Source organism: Carlito syrichta, unplaced genomic scaffold (genome assembly GCF_000164805.1).
Source record: "Carlito syrichta isolate Samal-C Ts95f unplaced genomic scaffold, Tarsius_syrichta-2.0.1 Scaffold308678, whole genome shotgun sequence".
Lineage (NCBI taxonomy): Eukaryota > Metazoa > Chordata > Mammalia > Primates > Tarsiidae > Carlito > Carlito syrichta.
This window is the reverse complement of record NW_007252774.1, coordinates 415,822-435,438: the sequence shown is the minus strand read 5'-3', so window position 1 is coordinate 435,438 and position 19,617 is coordinate 415,822. Positions and strand designations below refer to the sequence as shown.

General features: G+C 38.5%; 1 protein-coding gene across 1 annotated transcript in view; it reads left to right on the top strand.

Annotated features, from left to right (window-relative positions):
- Positions 1-19,617, top strand: part of BRINP1 (BMP/retinoic acid inducible neural specific 1) — a 187,736-nt gene that overhangs the window by 88,929 nt on the left and 79,190 nt on the right. The gene's annotated exons all lie outside the window — the stretch shown is intronic.

The window sequence follows — 19,617 nt, the reverse complement described above, 5'->3', positions numbered from 1 at the left end:
TTAATAGAAATAAATTTTCTTATAAGTAATAAATATATTTTATAATAAATAAATAATTATATAACATTTAAACCTCTAAGAAATTAACTAACAATAATCACATAATATAATCTAATTCCCAGTATCCCCAGTATTCTCCAAAATTCTTTTATTGTTATTTTCCTTTTAGGATCAAATCCAAGTTTACACTGCATTTTGTTTTGTTCTTTCTAGTCTCTTCAGCCCAGCATCCATCTTTCCAGCACCATGTCTCAGCATGTTCACCTTGCACCTGCTCTGATGGCTTCTGAATTTGTTTTATTCCCTCATGTATGTTATGTTTCTTCTCATCTCCTGGCTATTTTCTCTGCCTGAAATACTTTCCTTCCTTCTGTGCCTCTGGTTCAATTATTTCATTAAGTATCAGCTTAAATCTTACTTCCTCCAGGAAGCTTTTAGTAAAACCCCCTAGATTAGATCAGATGCCCATGGCAAAGTACTACCATTGCCCACTGTATTTCATCACTAAATATCTCATCATATTATAATGTTATGTATTTCTTATAATTATTTATTTCTTATACTTACTGTAATGCTCTGAGGCAGAAACTATGTCCATTTTCTCCCATCCATATTGACACTGGCCTGTAGTGCAGTTCCTGGTAAATAGTAGGTATGTAACACGGGTTAGATGACTAAATCTTCATTCAGATTATTTTTGAAAGTGAATGGAGGATATCCATAATATTTTCTGATTCAATATTTCTTTCCAAATCCAGATTTATACACCTAACTGCACTCTGGACATCTCCACTTGACGTCTGGTAAACTTCTCAAATGGACTATGTCTAAACTTATACTTCTGACTTATCCTCCCATTATCAACCACATCTTTCTTACCCACAGCTGTCTCCATCTCAGACAATGTAAGATCCATATTTCCAATTGCTCAGGTCAAAACCTTTTTCCCTTCCTTGGTTCCCTGTATTTTCTTACACTTCACATCTAATACATTAGGAAATCTTTTTTTTTACTACCTTGAAAATACAAATCCAGAATCGAATCGCCTCTTCTCCCCTCTCTTATTACTTCCCTGGTTTAAGCTACCATCCGCTCTTGCCTGGATTATTGCCTGGATTATGGCAGTCTCTTGCATAATCTCACCACCTTTAACCTTGCCCTTCCACATTGTATTCTTAACACAGAGTGACTCTTATAAAACATAAGTAACATAAGTCCAACTGTTCCACTCATTTCATGCAATGCCTTGCAAATAACTCCTCATTTATTTGATAGCAAAATTTAACATCCTTACAGTGGACAAGAGATTCTACATGGCCAGTCGCTTGTTTTCTCTCCGAACATTACCTCCTACTACTCCCTGTCTCTACCTCACCACTCTCTAGTTACCAGGTCTTCAGGTGTCCTCTCTACTTAGAAAGCTCTTCCACCAAACGTCAACATAGCTCACTCTCATACCTCTTTTAGGTGTTTACTTATATGTCACCTTTTCTGTGAAACCAATCCTGGCTATTGACCTACTTAAAATTGTATTCCCTTCTGCCAGCTCTTGTCTTTCTTACTCTGTTCCACTTTTCTTTTTTTTTGTATAATATGTATCACTTTCTAATTTTTTTGCTTAATATATTTAGCTTATCTTCTTCTGCTAAAAAAGGAATTTCACAAGAAAGGATCTATAAATGTTTTGTTTATTAATGAAAACTCAAATGTTTAGAATTGTATCTAGTGCTTAATAAATATTTGCTGAATGAATACATGCATGCATGCATGAATGAATGAATGAATAGTGTAACAAAGTGGAGAAAGTAAGGAGTTCAAAATTCGCATGTATCGGCAGTCTCCTCCTGGTCCTTCTGCTTTCTGGCTCTGTGGCTTTGCACAAAGCATGTTGCCTGTGGAGCTTTAGTTTTTACATTTTTAAAAATGAAGTAAATAAAAATCTCTTTCATGCAAAGCAGTCTTGAGGATTAAACTAAGGTATTTGAGATACGCTTTGTAAACTGGAGGGCACTATATAAATGTTAGGTTAAAAAAGGGAGTGGGGGGTGCGGGGGAAGAAAGACTAAAAGAAGAGAAATAAACCATGGAGTAAGAGTGACCAGCAGGGGATTATATGGGCAAACTCTCACAATCCCAATGCAAGCACTGGAGGGGATAAGACACTAGTAAAAATGAAGTGGAAGAAATTCAGGCTAAAAATACTTCAAGTCCCTGAGGAGGGGGAGTGTGAATCATTCCACCAGCATTTACAAGGAATCTAAAAATTGCAAGCCACTGCACTCAGAACGAGTTGAACTGGTATTGATAATTTCACAGGGTTTGATGGGGACAGAGCCATGTGTTGTAGCATAATTGTCATTCAGGGTCACAAGAAATTCAGATGCCTGCTTTGGGAGTGCCAAAGAGGGAGGAATAATGATTATAAGGTACTATTCACCATTGATGAACACCTTTGTGTGATTGACCCTTTATACATTATCTCTAACAGAAAACCTTTGAAGGAAATACCTTTATAATCCTCTCTGTGTAACAAATGATTCCAGAGAAATTATGTGATCAGTGCAAAGTCATACAGCTGGTGAGAAGCAGAGCTGGGATTTGAACTTCATTCTGACTTGATTTCTAGGCCTGTTCATTCTTTACTATATTTTAGTATCTGTCATATTTTGTTGAGATGGAGGTCTTAAGAAGGTTTCCATAATTGAAGTAGGTGAAGTAAGATTTTATTTTGATTGTGAATGGATGAATTCCTTTCTCATGTGTTGAGCACCTACTAAGTGTTGAGCACTGATAATAGACTTGCACAATGAGCCATGCAATGACTAAAACAATATTCTTGTTCTCCTGGAGGTTATGGTGTTGTGGGGGAAAAGGCTAAGGCCTGGAAAATATATGGAGAAAGGTAATGAAGTACAAACACAGGGATAAAATAATTGCAGGCAATGGCATGATTATCATAAATAAATGAAAAGTGGGTAATGGGGTGGGGTCTAGATTAGCTTTGGTAGCCAAAGACTGCCTCTCCAAGCTGGTTACCTTGTGCTTTGAATGTTGCCAAGTATCACTGCAGAGATCATAGCACTGTGCACTCCTTACAGGCTAAAAAGGCTTGAGGGTCAACATATTTTTACCTATCTGAAGACTGCAAAAGACCAGTGTGGTTGAAGAACTGTTAATGGAAGAATGTTCGAGGGTGAAGTAGGAGAGGTAAACAGAAGACAGTCCATATAAGCTATGGTAGAGAGTTTCAGTTTTATGCTGATTAAAATGCTTTCTTTACTCAGCTTGCCCTTCAATTATCTTTGTTCACTGGGATGACCTTCTAAGTGTTTTGCTGGATTCTTCCCTTCTCAGTCTCTAGATATTAGAGCACCCATGTTCTCCGTTCTCAGGCTGCTTTTCTATGACTTGGTCTTGATAGTCTCAACTGTTCTTATTTGTTTTCCTGGTCTTATAGACTCTACCCTGACAATTCACATTTATATCATCAATCTAGACAAATTCCTTATACTTCAGACTTGTAGTATACCCAGTTATTCACTAACCTTCTTAAATGTATCATGTCAAAGTCTGGATTCTTGGTTGTTCTCTTCAAATGTGTTCTTCTACTAATGTTTTAATTTTTATTGAATGGTGTCACCATTGACCCAGATATTTGAAGCCCAGGGCAAGTATCCATGATTCTTCTTTTTCTTTCATACCCCACAGCAGTATATTCTATAGACTCTACTTAGAAATGTCATACTTTACCCCATAAGTATGTACAATTGTTATGTATCAATTAAAAAGAAAAGAAGAGAAAATACATCTCTGATGTATCCACTTACTACTCTCATCCAGGCCTCTTCCTGCGTTTATCTGGATCACTGCAGGGACCTCATAGTGCTGATCTTGCTTCCAATTTTATCCCACCCTGCCTAGGTCTTCTGCACATTCTGAATCCTGACTCAGATCCTTCTCACACTTCTCTTGTAACTTTTCTTTGCACTTAATACAAAACTCAAAATCTTCCTAGTCAGTCTTAAAAAAGAGAGAGAGAGAAATTCTGTCATTTGCAACAACACGCATAGAATTGGAGACTATTATGCTAAGTGAAATAAGTCAGGCACAGAAAGACAAATAATGTATACTCTCCCTTATGTGGAATATAAATCAATTGTACTTATTGAGGCAGAGAGTAGAATGGTGGTTGCCAAAGGCTGGCAGTGGGGCAAATGGGGAGATGATGGTCAAAATGTACACAATCTCAATTAGATATCAAGAGTTTGATTTTTTTTGACATCTGTTGCACAAAATTGTGAATATAGCTAATAATCAAATGCTGTACATTTCAATACTGCTAAGATAATAAATTTCAAGTATTTTCATTCCAAAATAGGTAAATATTAAAGTAACAGGTATATTAATTAGCTTAATTTAATTATTCCACATCGTATTCAAAATTCATAACATCATTTTTGTACCCCATAAATATTATATGATTATAATTCTCAATATATAATAGTAATAAAGTCCTTTTCATAGTCTACCAGGACCACTTCATGTGGCTTCTGCTACCTCTCCCAACTCTCCAAACATGCCTTCTTGTCATTTTCCAACACTCTAAGTCCCACTCACAAAATGGGACATTTTGTACTTGGACTTCCCTTTGCTTGGAACAGATAGCCTCCTCTACATCTCCCTTATCTCATTCAAGTCTCTGCCCCTATGTCTCCTCATTTGAGAACATGAACCTTCCCACCCTTGTTGCTTTCTGTTCTCTGAGCTTGCTTTATATTTTCTGTGAGACTGACCATGTATGACATGTCATTACATATGTATTGTCATGTTTATCATCGGACTCCCTCATGAGAGTGTAAGTTCAACAAGGGCAACAGTTTGCTTGTAATTTTTACTGCTGCATCTCCCACATTTGGAAGGTTACCTTAAACATTACTCAAAAAATATTGGCTAAGAGAATGAATAAGAAGCCATGGAGTCAATTGAGTTTGAGAAAGACATGACCATTCTTTCCACAGTTATTTCAGAACTTACTATATGCCAGGTCCTGAGCTAGGCACTAAGAATTTCTGAGCAAACTACTGTCCCTTTCCCATTCTCACTCAGAAAACATGATGCGCAGGTTTACGATGAGGAGATCATTCTCAACCCTGACAAGAGCAGTTCTGGAGAAATGGGGAGATGAAAAGAAAAGAAAAGAAAATATGATATAGTAAGACAGAAAAGTAAATGGGCAATTTTTGTACAGACTGATATATACTTTGGGGAAGTGTAAGATGCTAAGAGTGAGTGTTGGTGAGTAAGAGTGAACTGGATGAAGAACACTGCACATAGGTAGGACAAACTGGAGGTTAGAGTGGGTTTGTGTGCTTGATGGAGCATAATAACAAAACAAAACAATAAATCTGTGTACCTGCAGGAGGGAGGGGAATATTGGTGGTCAAAAACCACCTGGAAAGCTATGTGACTGGGATGGGTGGCAGACAATGTTTTACTCAGTGTTAAGCTATCGGGGCAACATTCTGTGTAGCGACTAGTGTCGGAAAATTCATATAAATATAAGCAGAAGGAAAATGTAGGTGATGTTGGCTGTGAGTGGGTCCACAGAGTAATTCATTATGACTGAGATGAGGTGGGGGCAATGAGGAAGGAGTTGGGAATTTGAAGTTTACTTCTGGAAATCTTGAATGCAAATCAAAAGAGTTTCCTATTTGTTTTGTAGACTGTGGGACTCATTGACTGCTTCCCAAAAAGCTGGAGGAGGTGGTATGAGCCAACTCACACTTTGAGAAGATAATTCTGGCTGTAATATTTAGGAAGAATTGTAAGGTTGTCAAAGTAGAAGCAGGGGGACCAGGTGGGTGGCATTTGTACTTCTGTGTGTCTTGGCAAAGAACCTTGTTTTATTTAATCCCATAAGACTCCTCTCCTGCAGCTCTCTGGACTTATTAGATATGCTACTGATTGGAAAAGGGAAAAATGAAAGCACTAAGGTGTTAAGGATTAATTCCAAAAGTCCTTGCTTCTGAGCATTTAATTGCCACCTCTGCCTATGCATGGAACAGGGTGCAGTAATAATAGAAACAGGAAGTCACTGAAGACTTAGGCAATTTGGAAATAGAGTCCTAAGGTAACTTGCCAGACTCCAGGGGTTCTGTATTGGCAGTGAAACAATCTGATTGTTGGGAGAGCCAAAGAGCATGAGTTTCTTAGAGCTGGAAAGGAGAGAGGATCCATTCATAAGCCCATGTGCATTCCCTTCATTTATTTAAGAATTGTTTACTGGGTATTTTATAAATTCCAGGCAGTATACTAAGAGCTGAGAAAAATAGGTACAGTTTCTGCCCATGGAAGTTACTATCTACTAGAGAGTAATGACAATGAAATTATCACACAGTAAATCATCACCAGCTGTGTTCAGTAGTCCAGGGGGACTGTAGTTGGCTAAGGGAATCAAGTAAAGTCCTCTGTAGAAGTGACCTTCAGGCCCAGTCCCAGTGTTCTGTGAAGGATTTTATTAGGAGAGAATGGGGGAAGAAGATTGTCCAAAGCAGTGAAAACCTCAGAGTATGTTCAGTCCTGAAGGTCTCAATTTTACTCTGTGAAAGAGTCACCTGGGAGCTTATTTAAAAGACAGAGGCTGCGTAGTATTCCATGGTGTATATATACCACATTTTCATTATCCACCGATTGGTTGATTTAGGTTGATTCTACATCTTTACAATTGTGAATTGTGCTGCAATGAACATGTGAGTGAAGGTGTCTTTTAAATATAATGACTTCTTTGTTTAAGGTAGATACTTAGTAGTGATATTGCTGGATCAAATGGTAGATCTACTTGTAGTTCTTCGAGTAATCTCCAAACTGCAATTGACTCAGAAACGGAAAACCAAACACCGCATGTTCTCACTCATATGTGGGAGCTAAACGGTAACAAAGATGGCAAAGACTCTGTTTGTTAAGTTTTGACTGAGCTCTCATTTGTGTATTTTTACATGGATTCCCACAAAATTCTTGTGCACATGGCCAAAGTACCTCAGGTTAAAAAAGCACAGAGGAAAATTGAGTCTGATAGTTTTCAAATTGAACTCCCTGGCTGACCTGAAATGCAGGGTGGTGAAGGGAGAGTCAGAACGCTATAATAGCTCTGACCCTAAGAAGTTCTACTTATATCCAATTTACTTATTTTGCAAAATATTTACTGGAACATTATCCTTTACATTTTTGTTTATACTATTTACACCTGTAACCCTAGCACCTAAAATAGAGAAAGAATCCTGATAGATGTCCCCTCCTCCAAAAATTATCTGAAAGAATACATTAATGAATTAAATGTTTCAAGTCTAAACAAAAATCCAGTCCAACTGTTCATTTTACAGATAAGAAAAGTGACACCCAAAGAGGAATCACTACTTGTTTAAGATTACATGTTGGAGAAGAGGGCTGATTTATGATGCTTTTGTCCACAGTCCAGTGCTGATTCCTCTAGATCCAATTTCACCTTTTAATAAGGCCAAAATATTGGCAGCATTTGGCCAAGAATACAAGTAAGAAATAGTTTAAGAACAATTCATATAAATTCACAGACTTATAGGCTCCTAATAGGCAGTATGAGATAGAATAGGTAGAATCTTGGGTTAAAGTAATCATAAACCAGATCCTATGTGTATATAATAGAAAGAGTTAAACCTGGATTGGGTTTTTTGAACCTGAGTTTCTTTATCTGTACGATGGGAATGATCATAACCAGCTCCCAGGGTGCTTGCAAGTATTAATGTAATATGTTTCTCCCATATTGGATGGCTATTTTATACCATTTTTTGGTATGTGCTTTAGAAGAAACAATAGAATTGAAACTTAGACTTTGGGGACAGCTTTGGGACAGATTCTGAGGCAGATACTGGGCAGCCTCAGTGTGTTTTAGAGTATTGTCCAGTTAAGAGCTGAAAAAAAGCTAAGTAGGTAGGCAGTTCTTTTCATAACTTAACCGTCATCCTGGTGCCTGTGCGAGACTAACTACACAGCAGTGACCACAACAATGACTAATTATTGACTGAATAATTTCCAATATACCTGGACATTCAGAAGACAGTCCCTAATGTTCTGTGCACATATTTTTACTCTTCTGTAATGCATAGCATCTTCATCTTCTTTTTTTTTTTTTTTTGAGTTGGAGTCTCACTCTATCGCTCAGACTGGAGTACAATGGCCGCTCCCGGCCACCGCAGCCTCGACCTGCTGGGCTCTGGTGATCCTTCCGCCTCAGCCTTCCAAGTAGCTGGAACAACAGGCGCGTGCTACTGCGCCCAGCTAATTTTTTGATTTTTTGTAGAGATGAGGTCTCGCTAGCATCTTCTACTAAGTAAAGACAGCATCAGAAACACTATCCAACCACCTGCTGGATTCTCAGTCCCACCTGTAAGCACTTCTGTTAATCAGTTATGCAAACTCTGCTTTAATATCTTATAAAACAGCGACCTCCCTACTTTTTAGGACAGTTTGTTCTATTCTGATCAATTCTGATAGTCAAAAAGGACTTACATTATTGACTGGGGCTTTACCTTGCTGTCAATTCCTCCGGTTATCCTAGTTTTAACTCTTAGAGCCATGTTTTCATGACATTACAACTCATATACTACCATCTAGGGAAAAAAAGGTAACATCTTCCTTCTATTTGTGGTCTCTGGACACTCCACATGGAGCTTTTAATATCATTGTGTATAACAAGTCAATTAATTTGTTTAATCATCAAATAATGAATTCCACCTGAAACATGTTTGTTTTCTTAATTCAGGTGTGATCTGGCATTTTTTTAATCAGTTTTTTTCTGATGTATATTTGCATAATGACTGTGTTGTTTAAGTTTAAAGGATGTCCAAGAAGCTATGTGGGAAAACATCTTTGTTTTTTTAAATTTAGTTAGGCCTAGTAGCTTTCAAACATTTGGAGGGCAAAATAGTTTTTTTGGGTCAAAACAAAACAAACAACAAACAGACACACTACTCCAGCTCTGAGTAGTAGTTCAATCTGTACTTTTTTGATCTGGCATCCTAGATTATAACCTTAAAATATATCGACTGGTCCAGTCATTGGGTTAAATCAGAATCAGCAAATTTTTTCTATAAAGGGTCACATAGTAAATATTTTAGACCATGGGCCTTCTGATTTCTGTTGCAACTACTTAACTCTACTATTATAGGATAAAAGCAGCAACAGACAATACAACACATAAGCAAGTAAGTCTGACTGTTTTGTAATAGAAAAATATTTACAAAACAGGCAGTGGGACAAATTTGGCTTTGGGGTCACAGTTTGACAACTTGTGAGTTAAATAATTTTTTTAAATTTTTGTGCATTTTGGTTAAGCAAAGAATGAATTTAGATTCCCAATTTTTAATATAGGGTCATAAATTCAGTGAATGTGTGTCAAATGAGCTGAGTTGAGGTATTTCTCTGTCATCCAGACTGCAGTGAAGCGGCAGAATCACAACTTACCACAGACTCAACCTCCTAGGCTTAGGTGATACTTTTGCCTTAGCCTCCTGGGTAGCTGAGACTACAGGTGCATGCCACCACACGTGGCTAATTAAAAAAATTTTTTGTTGTTGTAGAGACGGGGTCTTGCTCTGTTGCCCAGACTGGTCTTGAACTCCTGGGCTCAAGCAGTCCTCCTGCCTTCATATCCCGAAGCACTAGGATTATAGGTATGAGACACAGTGCCTGACCAATATTTGTTTCCTAGCTTAAAGCGGGGACAAGGAAGGTTTCTATATAGGAAAATGAAAGAAGGGTCTAACCGAGAATGTGGATTTGGGGGAGGCTCTGAGATGGCAGCATGCTCACTAATCCTAAAGTATTTTATTAAGAAATAAATTGGCAATCAAGTGTAGCATTACTTTCTGGGAAAGAAGTTGTTCATTTTTCCCTAAAAGTATGCACTGTGGCAGAGGTAATTAAGCAGAGCTCTGGATATTCAAGACCTGGATTTTAAAACCAACTCTCCTACTGACAGCTGTGTGTCTTCAGGAGAATTGTCCTCCCTCTCATTTTCATCTTTGTATTTTCACCTAAAACTTAAGATAACAATGAAGACACTATCCATAGTCCCTTGGAGTACTCAAATTTTGTGATCTGAAAAGGAAAATTCATATCATTGCAATGTTTAATGGGATTTATGATAATTGGAAATATTAATCTATATTTAGATTATAAATATTAATCTATATTTAGTTATGACTCACGCTTTCACAGTAAATGCTTTGGAAATAAGCAAAGAGACAAATTGAGTCAACAGAAGTTTAAATATTTTATTTACATGCAGTTTGTATAAGCCCTGGAGCCCGTAGACATATTAAGATCATTTAAAATAACCAAGAAAAGTTATGTGTTACATGACAGACTCCCCTTTTAGAATGTCTTGCCAAAGGATACATAGCTAACATTTATTGAGTAGCTACTACTGCCAGATTAATTGTGTTAATTATGTTTAATCCTTCCAGCAATGCTGCAAGGTAAATACTAATATTCCTACTGCACTGATAAAGAATCTCAGAGGTGTGGAGGGATCTGCAAATGGTCATTCAGCCAATTAATGGCTTTATGCAGCGATTCAGAGCCAAGCCTGTCCTACTGTAAAGGCTGTGGTTACCCCACAGTGCCACAACGTCTTTGAGAAAGGACCTGTTTTGCATCCCGTTTTTTGGTGCTCAGTGGAATGGACATTTGCTTGTCCTTGGTAGCCTATATTTTGTTCTACAGAGCATTTCAGCGGCTCCTGGCAGGATAGTTTAGGGGAGTCAATACCTTTCCTCCATTCCCATGGGGACACCAGAATGGACAGGGAAATAGAGAATAGGAAAAAGCAGAGAAGAGCCCAGGCAGAGAATCATAGAACTTGAATCTCCATCCCAGCTCTGGTGCAAAATTACCAAGCTGTCTTCACTGCCCTGGGCCTCAGTTTCCTCTACTTATGGTGGAGATGGTAATGCTTTTCATTTTCTAGGTTGATGGGAGGACGATGCATATAGTGACAGAGACTTGTAAAGGATCACGTGCACTACAGACCTCATAAAGTCAAGATAGTAAGATAAGACAGTGGATTAGAGTAGAGACCACTGCATCTGAGATTAGGAATTTATATTCTAGCCCCTCTTGTCACCACTGGTGCTATGGCCTTGGCAAGTTCCTTTCTCTCTCTGGGCCTCAGTTTCCTCATTTATGAAATGAAAGGACTGGCCTTCCATCCTGAGGTTTTGATTCTGTATGGCAAGGGAGTGAGCAGCTCTGCTGCCTGAAGAATATTCAGGAAATGCTTGCCCCTCACAGTACAATAAAGCAAGTACATTCTAAGCTCTATTTCCATGATTAATTCTCATAACCTTCATTGTAGCCCCCACCCTCAGTAACAGTGCTTCATGAAAAAACCTACTTGCTTGTCTGAAAATGGTTCATTTATTAAAAAAAAAAAAAAAGTAGTTGCCCTCGCTTCTCAGAACTTATTCCCACATGAAGCTTCAGAACAGCTATGGGGTTTGGAGTTGGTATAAAACTGTCCATACTTAAGTGAACACAATTTGGAAAATAGAATTCTATACAAATGTAAGCAAAGGTTACTGTAGTCTCTGAAGTTAAGTCAATTTCTTTACTTGTAATTAAAATAATTCTATTCATAATCACGTTTTCAGAGACAGTTTTCTTTTTCTTTTTTTTTGAATCTTGCTTTTCCTCCTCTCACCCCTCTGGGGCCAGAATGCTCTGAGAGATCCGCTTGGATGCTGCTGTTTCTCGGCTGCCCTCCCAGTTGTGTTCTGGGGCATGAAGGCAGGCAGGGGATTTGGAGCTGACACCCTCTCGTTAAGATGCATCATTTCTACTTCACATATGCCCTTGGGTTCACCTTTCCCTGCGCTGACTGAGGATTGTGTGGGGGAGAGACTGGAAACAGCAGGCAAGAGAAATGCCCTCTCTCCTTCTCTCTCAGCTCAATGATTTCATCTCCTCAACTCTTCCCCTCTGTGATTCCCCTTGTTCATCTCCGGGGATAATTGGCTGCTAACAATAACAGAAGCAGTCCCAGAGCTCTCCATCACCCTGATACTCAGAGGCTTCTTTGTATTCCACTTCCAGATGATTGGTTAGTGCAACCAATGGGATAAGCCACCCAGGAATAAACAAATGCAAACATCTCATAGCTGTAATCAATCATGCTTTCAACAAACATTTATTGAGGGTATAGTGTCTACAAAATATTCTAAAATCTATGCGTGGATTAAGTCAGACCAGCAAGGAGCTGCATATCTAGACTGTACTATGTCTGGTCATCATGGAATTGCTTTACAAAATGGTGCCTTGGCATAACATTTGGCTGCCTTGAGCCCATCAAACTCATTGGAGTATTGCTGAAGATATCATCCCCTAGCATCAACTACACTGGTCTCGTCATGAAAAACTGCAGAACGTGTTTGTGTCTTATTGTATGGATCCAGGGAATCTATTTCTTCTACAATTCTGAACAACTACTTTGCTATTTTCTTGACATTTTGGTCAATTGACTGTGGTTCCCTTTTTCCATTGGTTGCAAGGAAGTTCAGAGATATATGCGTTCATGTCCATAAAGTGTTCAGGACTTTATATAATTCATTTTGCATGTAATTTTAGCTTAAACTTAAATTTTCTATTCTTCCCTTTATTTTTCCTATTTTCTTTATATTTTAAAGCTTATAAGGTATGTACACTTTTGAAAGTGACCTCTAACTATGTATGAGATGAGATTTAAGTAAACAAGCCATAAAGCATGCTCTGTGAAGAAGAGTAAAACAGCTCTTCACTAATTTAGAGGGCACTAGTAGCCTCAAAAACACATATACCTGGTGCTTCCTATGGACCCAGAACTGCTGGAAGTGTTCCCCTCACAACCCCGGGAAGTCAAAATTGCTACCACTCACCCCATTTTACAGATGAGAAAACCAAATCAGAACATTTTAAGCATTGCAATTATAAATGTGCTTTACACAAACTATTTAAAAAATAATGCTAATACTAAAGGCAGCTGACAATTGTTCATACCCTGTTAAAATTGACAAAGAGCTCTTCCAGCCATTATTTCATGCAATGTTCATAGCACAATTTGCAGAGACGTATGCTTTTAGTCATCCTCATCACATATATGAAGAAACAGAGATGGACAGAGTTTATAAACTACTGGTCTATCTCTTAAATTCAGTCATAATGATTTTAATATACTTCATAAGAATCAAAACTCACGTTCCCCTAAGTTTTATTGTCTGGTAACTTTAAAAAGAGCGTGATTTGTTTTCTCTCACATTCCACCTCTATCCACTATCACCCAACTTCCCACTGTAGCTGCTCAACAATGATATTAATAGTAACTGCACACTAATATCTTATCAACAGCTTCATGATTTAGCATAACCTTAAACCCATCCCTCTAAAGTGAATACCATTTACATTCTATAGAGTGTAATCAATAGGTGACAGGGTCATGTTTTAACCCAAATTTCTACCTTCTTGGTATAGGCTAGAGAATACAGGGTTGAGGATAATCTAATTCAATCAGCTTATTTCACATGTGGAGACATCGATAGCCAGGAGAGGAACCATCTTCCTGAGAGCACAGCGCCACTCGCTCCTCCTGTCTCAAAATCTTGTGTCCTTCTTCCATGAAGTGTGTCATTGAGTGTGTGTGTGTGTGTGTGTGTGTGTGTGTGTGTGTGTGAGAGAGAGAGAGAGAGAGAGAGAGAGAGAGAGAGAGAGAGAGAGAGAGAGAGAGAGAGAGCGCACAGAGGACTAATGAAGATGAAGGAGGATTCCTACAAAGACACTGCTTAGCTCTAAAAAGAAAGCTTTGCCCTTACAGTTTTCTCTCTAGCTTCATCTTGAATCCTACAACCGTGGCTCCAGTTTTCATCCATCCCCTGCCCCTGTCATCACCCACCCTCCCATCTTTAGCTCCCCCAATGGGATGGGCTTTGCTGCAGACACCCCATGCCTTCCATCCAGGATCCTTTTTTAATCTCAGTCTAATTGGTTCGCCCACCCTGCTGAGATGCTTAATTGGGCATAAGCATATTCTGCAAATCCTATGCTGTTGTCAGTTCTGCTTCCCCTCCAAAGGGAATTTACTTGCTCTGTGCACTCAGAAGGAAAGATAAATTGTATGTTGTGCTCAAGATGAAGCTGAGAACTTATATGAAATTGTTCGTGGGCCAGCAGAACAGTTAGACAAGATGGCAAGCAAGGCTTTCTTTCTTTCCTCTATTTTCTTTTACTTTATTTTTTGAAGGTGGCATGTTGTAGTGGAAAGGTTACTGCACTTGGAGTCATGAGCCCTAGTCTGATTTGAGCCCTGCCGGTCATTTGCTGTGTGATCTTGGGAAGATAACTTAATCTTTTTGACATTCAGTTTTCCTATCCGTGAAATGAGTGAGTTGGATTTCATGACTTCTATGAATGGAGTCAGAGTGAAGCTTTCAGAACACGGACTATATTAACCATGGGGTAAATCAGGCCTGCTGCTTGCTTTTATAAATAAAGTTTTATTGGACCATAGCCATATTTGACTTGTGTTGTCTTTTACGGCTGTCTCACACTACAAGGACAGAGTTGAGTGGTTGTGACAGAAACGTTTTGGCTGAAAGTCTTACATATTTACTATTTGGCCCTTTAGAGGAAAAGATACCCTACTCTTATTTTATAAGATAGATCAGATTGTGTCAGCTCCAAAATCTTCTTTTGACTTTTCATGTTACTTATACTTTAAAAATAAAAAGGTTTACTAAGGCTGACAAAGACTTTTGAGATGTATGCCCTACTCATCCCGTCTTTTGGGTTTTTATTTCCCCTATCAGCGTTCCTTTCATCTCACCCTCTCTAGAGCCTCTCTCCTTTCTGTTCCTCCAACGTGGCAAACACATTCTCACCTCAGAACCTTTGTACTTGCTGTTCCTTTTTCCTAAAACATTCTTTCACCTCATTTCCTTCAAGTGTCTTTTCATATGTCATCAAATCAATAACATCTTTCCTGATCTATATCAAACCACAGCCTCACCCACTTCTGGACATCCCAACCTCCTCCCCTTACTTTATTTGTCTTTATAACACTTATCTCCCTTGACACCTCACCCATTTTTTTCTTTGCCATCTATCTGCTCTCACCAGCATGTAGCCTCCTTGAGAGCAAGACTTTTTATCAATTTTGTTTACTGCTGTAGCCTCAGAGCTAGAAAAGTAGTGGGTGCTCAAATTTCAAATACAAAACCAAACTCTACATCCCTAATGTTGTTTAAATCTAGCTCAGAATAGATCTAGGTGTTGTGGAGCCCTTTGACTTAAGTGTGTTTTGTTAAACAGTGTAAAAATCATAGAATCCTGTTAGTCACTGCTCTAACTTTCCTATAGTGGTTACAGAGCCGCATAAATGCATCCTCAGAATGTTTTTAGTCTGGATTGTTGGCCAGTAAGGGCAGATTATAGACTGAAGTTTAATAACATAGTTTGACACACATAGTCCATTCTGTCATCCCTGAAAACTTCTCTGCCTTTGTATTTTATCATTTATATATTACTCATACACCCACATTTATATACACATCTCTCTCTCTTTCTAATTGTCTCACCCTCTCTCACTTGCCTCCATCTTTGCACATAGATCTTCTTTGTTTATTATTATGATTACTATTGTTATTATTTTGAGTCAGAGTCTCACTCTGTCACCTAGGCTGGAGTGCAGTAGCATGCTCATGGCTACCACAGCCATGACCTCCTGGTCTCAGACAATCCTTCTGCCTCAGTCTTCTAAATATCTGGGACTACAGGTGCATACCACCATGCCCAGCTAATTTTTTGATTTATTGTAGAGACGAGGTCTTGCCATGTTGCCCAGGCTGGCCTGGACCTCCTGAATTCAGGCAAACCTCTAACCTCAGCCTTTCTCAGTGCTGAGATTTCAGGTATGAGCCATGGTGATCAGCTTTGTTACTATTTTTAAGTGTACAAATAGGTGATAAGAAATGCATTTATATTCTTCTCCTTCTCTTTGTTTCCTCCCCACTTCCCAGCCTTAGATAACTATTTATACTCTTCATAAAATTCACTTTTAAAGCTCCCACATATGAATAAGAACATGTGATATTTGTCTTTCTGTTCTTGGCCTATTTTACTTAACATAATGGCCTCAGGTTCCATCCATGTTGCTGCAAACAACAGAATTTTATTCTTTATTATGGCTGGATAATATTCCATTGTGTGTATATACCACATTTTCTTTATTCATTCATCCGTTGATGGGCACTTAGGTTGATTTCATATTTTGCCTACTGTGAATAGTGCTGCAATAAACATTGGAGTGCTTGTATCTCTTTGATATATTGATTATCCTCCTTTTGGATATATACCCAGTAATGGAATGGCTGGATCATATGGTAGTTCTATTTTTAGCTTTTAAAAAAATCTTCGTACTGCACACCACAGTTTAATAACTTCCCTAAACAACCATTTCCCCTCCTCCTACCCTTTCCCCCAAAAGGGAACAGTTCCTTAGGATGGGAAACTCTATCCATGGTGCTGAGAAGGCAGTGGTGCTTTATAATATCCTTCAGTCATTGAGCTCTACCTAAGGTCCTGGCTGTATGCTCAGCAAGTCAAATGCATTTTCTCACTTAGGCCTCATATCCACCCTGGGAGGGAGGAACTGGGTGCCTAGCAATGGCTTTTTTTCCTAGTTTTTTTCAAGGAAGCAACTCAGATGGCAGGCCCTGAGTCTATAGCTGGTGAACTTCACAAAGACTGTAATGGTTGTTTAAAAAAAAGGAATTGAGTCATGCATGCCTTATAATTTGGTGGTGGGAGTGACTCATTATTCTACTGTATTGGTCCTGGTTCTGCTATGTTTTTATATTCTACCTTTCAATATTTACATAAAAGAGTGATTCAAGAGTCAGTATGGAAATTTTCTACATACAGTTCTCCCAATAGCTAGCTGAATGATTTTTTGAAAAGTTACTTAACCTCTCGGTGTAGATATTAGTTTTGAGGAATATAAGCGTGTTCATATGAAAAAAGAGCAACCCAAGAAAGTAACTTATAAATAAAACTGATATACATATATGCATATGTGTAACTACATACATTTATCTATATACTGATATGTGCATGTTTATATGCATATGTATATAACTTCATAATTATGTGTATATATAATTTATAAATTTCAGGGATACCTAATGAGAAAATACTTTCTCAGATAGATTTGGTGATGCTTATTGTTTTGCATTGGTCAGTTGCTGAGTAGTAAATTACTCCACAACTTAATGACTTAAAATGACAATATATATCAGTTTTGTGGATCAGGGATCTGGGTGCCTTGTCTTTGGGTTTCTCACCAGGGTGCAGTCATCTTAAGACTCTGTAGGGAAGGGCCTGTTTCCCAGATTACTTACACAGTTCCTGCTAGGATTCAGATCTTCCTGAGGCCCCAGTTTCTCTGAAGATGTTGGCTGGAGGCTTTCCTCAGCTCTTTTCCATGAAGATGTATCCATAGAGCATCTTGCAACATGAGTGAGTGAGAGGAAGGAAGAGAAAGAAAGAAACATATAAAGATGAGGAGAACGTAAGAGAGAATAAGAGAGAGCCATTGGGGTGGAGTGAGAGAGAGAGTGAGGTGGGGGGAGGGAGGGAAAGGGGGAGAGAGAAAGAGAGATAGAGAGAGAGAGAAATGGAAGTTGTAGTATTTTGTAGCCTAATTATGAAAGTGACATTCTATCATTCTCATATTCTATTCATCAGAAGCAGGTCCCTGGGCCTAGGGTGATTGAGACTCATGCTACCTACCACACCTGTAACCTTCTTCTCAGCTGGCTGTCAGATCCCCTCCTGCTCCCTGAATCTGGTCAACCCACATGCTCCTTCTTGTTGCCTCCTGAATCCTATGCATATGCCTCCTCTTATATTCTGTTCTCCCCATAGCATATTCTGTATCCTCTTTCATTTTGCTCTTGCCCTTTCCTCCATAAGGAGAGGTATTTTTTAAAATATTTTTTCCTCCTATTTATTTTATTTTTTAGAGTATTGCTATGTTTTCCGGACTAGTCTCAAATCACTGGGCTTGAATAATCCTCCTGCCTCAGCCTCCTGCTCAGCTGGGACTACAGGTGCACATAACCACTCCTGGCTGTTTTTTTTAAAACCACACTTCTATTTATCTAAATCCCATGCAAACTTCAAAACTATAGTTCAAAAACAATCTCCTCTCTGAAGCTTTCCCTAGAGGTCTGAGAAGTTCATACTCTTCCTTCTGTGTCCTGTAGTCCTTGATTTATGATAAATTGGAATGTTTTGCTTTTTGTTCAAGACTATAAACTTGTTAAGGACAGAGACTGTAATGTGACTGTCCCTCTTCTGTGGACATTATACATTGCACTTAGTAGGTACCTTGCTAGGTTCATTGAACACCACTATTGACTTAAATACCTATGTTGTACAAGGTACTGAATTGACTTAGAATTTGACCTACATCATGCATTATGAACAGCGCTTTCTTAAGCAGACACAGAATATAAGCTCTGAGACTTGGAAATGTATGCTCATATTAAAGCTTTTTCAGACCCAGTTTTCTGTGATTCAGGGATCAGACCTCACCACTGGATTACCAGGGCATATCCAGGCCTGATCTCCATCCTGTTCTGCTTCTTCTTGCCCTGTGTCCCTTTCTTCATTTGTCTCTCCCATCCTGTGGCAGAAAAGAGAGACCTTTTCATTTAACTCTTGTTCCTGTCATTTATCTAGGCTGACCTTAGAGCCCTCTTGGCTAGTCTGTTTTTCTCAAGGGATTGAGAGTATGTGACTCAGGCAGGTCAGAGAGCAGGTCATCCTGGGGGAGCTGCATCTTTGGTAGGAACGATGATCATTATATAGCAAAAGTACCATGGACTAAGAACCTTTAAGTTTCCACTTGAACTTAGTTTGCATGCTCCATGTTCACTATGTATGCACATGTCTGAGAATTTGTGAGGAAATAAAATTATAAAACAATATTTCACATTAAATTAGCACCTTGTAGATTCCAAAGATATTTTTACACTATGCGTCATGCAATTCCTGCATCAGTAGTATCAAATAGATAACGTTAATTGAATTTTATACACGAAGAAATGTAAGTCCAGAGAGGACAAGATTGCACCACGTAATTTACAAGAGACAGAACAAGACACAGATTTCCAAGTTTGGTGCTCTTTGGTCTTGACCTACTCTATTATTAGCAAAGAAAAAAATAAAAATTCTCCCACATGGTCTTTAGAATATAGCTTAATTTCTTCCAAATAGAAGATGCCCAATGAATGTATATTAACACTTTGAATTAAAGTCAGCTCTAGGCCCAATATTTGATTTTTGAATTGTCTTAGTACAATCTCAGGTTGCTTTGTGCCTTAATTACTGTCCATTGTTATATAGTTTGCCTGCCTTCTTGCCTTCTTTTCTTCCTTGCTTCCTTCCCTCCCTTTCTCCCTCCTTCCTTCTGTCTTTCCTTCATTCATTTATTTATTTATTCATTTAGCATTAGGATGAATTCTGCCATGTTCCAGGCACTGAGCTGTATACAGG